The following is a 4,762-nucleotide window of genomic DNA, read 5'->3' on the forward strand; positions in this document are numbered from 1 at the left end:
CGGACTGCTAGATGATGAAGTGTTATTCATCACTCCAGAGTCCAATGGCGGCGAGCTTTACACCACTCTAGCTGACGCTTGGCATTGTGCATGGTGATCTTAGGCTTGTGTGCGTGCGGCTGCTCAGCCATGGAAACCCATTTCATGAAGCTTCAGACAAACAGTTATTGTGCTGACATTGCTTCCAGAGGCAGTTTGGAACTTGGTAGTGAGTGTTGCAACCGAGGACAGACGACTTTTACGCGCTGCGCACTTCAGCACTCAGCGGTCTCGTTCTGTGAGCTTGTGTGGCCTATCACTTCGCAGCTGAGCCATTGTTGCTCCTAGACGTTTCCATTTCACAATAACAGCACTTACAGTTGACTGGGGCAGCTCTAGCAGGGCAGAAATTTGACGAACTGACTTGTTGGAAAGGTGGCATCCTATGACGGTGCCACGTTGAAAGTCACTGAGCTCTGCAGTAAGGCCATTCTACTGCCAATGTTTGTCTATGGAGATTGCATGGATGTGTGCTCAATTTTATTCAACTGTCAGCAACGGGTGTGGCTGAAATAGCCAAATCCACTAATTTGAATGGGTGTCCACATACTTTTGTATATGTAGTCAATATACAGTACACAACGAGCAAAGTGATCATGCAGTTTAAATGTGGCTGCTAGTTCTGTGTTTGCATGTGATCAGGGGTGTATTCATTCCGCCGATTCTGTTGAAAAAAGTTTCTTAAACTGGGCTCCCGAGTGGCGCAGTGGTCTAAGGCACTGCATCTCAGTGCTTGAGGCGTCACTACAGACCCCCTGGTTCGATTCCAGGCTGTATCACAACCGGCCATGATTGGGAGTCCCATAGGGCGGCGCACAATTGGCCCAGCGTCGCCAGGGTTTGGCCGGTGTAGGCCGTCATTGTAAATAAGAATTTGTTCTTAACTGACTTGCCTAGTTAAATAAAGGTAAAATAAAAAATAGAAGGAAATAGGGATGAACATACCTGAATCTGTCCAACAGAAACTCTAGTTTGCAACTGTTGGAATAATGATTACAACCTATAGATGCAGGCAAGAGTGTGCAAGGCGGTATTGAATGTGTCACTGTCTGTCACCTTGATTACTCTAATTTCTCTCGACCTGTGCACCTACAGTGAGGGAAAAAAGTATTTGATCCCCTGCTGATTTTGTACGTTTGCCCACTGACAAAAATGATCAGTCTATCATTTTAATGGTAGGTTTATTTGAACAGTGAGAGACAGAATAACAACAAAAAAATCCAGAAAAACGCATGTCAAAAATGTTATAAATTGATTTGAATTTTAATGAGGGAAATAAGTATTTGACCCCCTCTCAATCAGAAAGATTTCTGGCTCCCAGGTGTCTTTTATACAGGCAACGAGCTGAGATTAGGAGCACACTCTTAAAGGGAGTGCTCCTAATCTCAGTTTGTTACCTGTATAAAAGACACCTGTCCACAGAAGCAATCAATCAATCCGATTCCAAACTCTCCACCATGGCCAAGACCAAAGAGCTCTCCAAGGATGTCAGGGACAAGATTGTAGACCTACACAAGGCTGGAATGGGCTACAAGACCATCGCCAAGCAGCTTGGTGAGAAGGTGACAACAGTTGGTGCGATTATTCGCAAATGGAAGAAACACAAAATAACTGTCAATCTCCCTCGGCCTGGGGCTCCATGCAAGATCTCACCTCGTGGAGTTGCAATGATCATGAGAACGGTGAGGAATCAGCCTAGAACTACACGGGAGGATCTTGTCAATGATCTCAAGGCAGCTGGGACCATAGTCACCAAGAAAACAATTGGTAACACACTACGCCGTGAAGCCCTGAAAACCTGCAGCGCCCGCAAGGTCCCCCTGCTCAGCACATATACAGGCCCGTCTGAAGTTTGCCAATGAACGTCTGAATGATTCAGGGGAGAACTGGGTGAAAGTGTTGTGGTCAGATGAGACCAAAATCGAGCTCTTTGCCATCAACTCAACTCACCGTGTTTGGAGGAGGAGGAATGCTGCCTATTACCCCAAGAACACCATACCCACCGTCAAACATGGAGGTGGAAACATTATGCTTTGGGGGTGTTTTTCTGCTAAGGGGACAGGACAACTTCACCGCATCAAAGGGACGATGGACGGGGCCATGTACCGTCAAATCTTGAGTGAGAACCTCCTTCCCTCAGCCAGGGCATTGAAAATGGGTCGTGGATGGGTATTCCAGCATGACAATGACCCAAAACACACGGCCAAGGCAACAAAGGAGTGGCTCAAGAAGAGGCACATTAAGGTCCTGGAGTGGCCTAGCCAGTCTCCAGACCTTAATCCCATAGAAAATCTGTGGAGGGAGCTGAAGGTTCGAGTTGCCAAACGTCAGGCTCGAAACCTTAATGACTTGGAGAAGATCTGCAAAGAGGAGTGGGACAAAATCCCTCCTGAGATGTGTGCAAACCTGGTGGCCAACTACAAGAAACGTCTGACCTCTGTGATTGCCAACAAGGGTTTTGCCACCAAGTACTAAGTCATGTTTTGCAGAGGGGTCAAATACTTATTTCCCTCATTAAAATGCAAATCAATGTATAACATTTTTTACATGCGTTTTTCTGGATTTTGTTGTTGTTATTCTGTCTCTCACTGTTCAAATAAACCTACCATTAAAATTATAGACTGATCATGTCTTTGTCAGTGGAGAAACGTACAAAATCAGCAGGGGATCAAATACTTTTTTCCCTCACTGTACGTTGTAAACTTTCATTTGTAGGCTAGGTTGTAGCAACCTCATGATGGGTATAGGGAAAATTCAAGTATCATGTAGTAGCCTAAACCTATCGTTGTTACATTGAGCTGGGTGAATGGAATATGAATGACAGTCATCCAATATGCTGTAATAGAAATAAGGCCATGCTCATAAAAAAATTAATATTCTTCCCTCATCTTATTAAACGTCACCGACCGCCACTGCTCTCTGCCTACCTGCCTACTCATTGAACAACTTGAACTCGCGGACAGTACTCTAAATACGCGCCATGTGTTCCTGTATCCAATACTCCTCTGTGTCTTCTATTTGTCCACTTAGATGGTGACAGTGGGCATAAAGGTGGCCATGCTGTTTCTGGGTCGGAGGCTCATCTCGTCTGGCCAGCTGAGCATCGGCTTGCTTTCGTCCTCTTCCAAAAAGACATGGTGACCAATATGAAGGTAAAGAAGCAAATTATCCACCAGCAGGCTTTTGAATTCCCAGGTAATTTTTCTGAAGATCTGATATGAAACTGACTTTAATATTTTCTTTGTTCTTTTCAGCATCTTGTGTATGTCTTTGGAGTGATGTTGAGCAGTGCCAGGGCGGCAGCCAAGGTGTTCACGTTTCTGGACAGAAAACCAGATCAGAATGAAGTAGGAGAGCTGGCTCCTGCAAAGCTTCATGGGAAACTTGCTTTACACAACGTCACCTTCTACTATGCATCACACCCAGATACACCCGCACTGAAGGTAAGTATCCATTCATAGGATATGAGCTGTTATGAAAGATTGTATCAATATGCAAAACATCGTAATAGTCCTGCCATTTTCATTGATTTTATTGATACCCTTACATATTTTAATATATAGACCTTTGAACCAGCATAATTTCATTTTCCTTTAATGTAGTTTATTTATTGAACTCTATAAATATACCTTATGTCTGTTGGCCAAGTAGTTATGATCCTTATCTCCCTGCCATGCTTGCCTGTACCTGCAATGATTTACAGCAGGGATGGGCAACTGGGGCCCCCCTTTTGTAGGCCCGCGGATCAATTTCCAAAGACAAAAATAATATATACTCTATCGGTCAAAAGTTTTAGAACACCTACTCATTCAAGGGTTTTTCTTTATTTGTACTATTTTCCACATTGTAGAATAATAGTGAAGACATCAAAACTATGAAATAACACATATGGAATCATGTAGTAACCAACAAAGTGTTAAACAAATTCTTCAAATAGCCACCCTTTGCCTTGATGACAGCTTTGCACACTCTTGGCATTCTCTCAACCAGCTTCACCTGGAATGCTTTTCCAACAGTCTTGAAGGAGTTCCCACATATGCTGAGCACTTGTCGGCTGCTTTTCCTTCACTCTGCGGTCCGACTCATCCCAAGCCATCCCAATTTGGTTGAGGTCGGGGGGTTGTGGAGGCCAGGTCATCTGATGCAGCACACCATTACTCTCTTTCTTGGTCAAATAGCCCTTACACAACCTGGAGGTATGGGCAGGCATAAGCTACGGACAACGAACACAATTGTATTTGATCGATGGCAATTTGAATGCACAGAGATACCGTGACGAGATCCAGAGGCCCATTGTCATGTCATTCATCCACCGCCATCACCTCATGTTTCAGCATGATAATGCACGGCCCCATGTCGCAAGGATCTGTACACAATTCCTGGAAGCTGAAAATGCCCCAGTTCTTCCAGGGCCTGCATACTCACCAGACATGTCACCCATTGAGTATGTTTGGGATGCTCTGGATCAACGTGTTTGACAGCGTGTTCCAGTTCCCGCCAATATCCACAGCCATTGAAGAGGAGTGGGGGACAACATTCCAAATGCCACAATCAACAGCCTGATTAACTCTATGCGAAGGAGATGTGTTGCGCTGAATTCTCTACCAGAAGGTTGGTTGGCCCTCTTTGATGTCAGGTAGGTTGAGACATTGCTATGTTTTCATTTATAAAGTCCTTTTACAAAAAGTCCCAATGTACCTAACATCTTTACTAAACTTTAGAC

Source organism: Coregonus lavaretus (assembly GCF_964263955.1).
Source record: "Coregonus lavaretus genome assembly, chromosome: 25".
Taxonomy (NCBI): Eukaryota; Metazoa; Chordata; class Actinopteri; order Salmoniformes; family Salmonidae; genus Coregonus; species Coregonus lavaretus.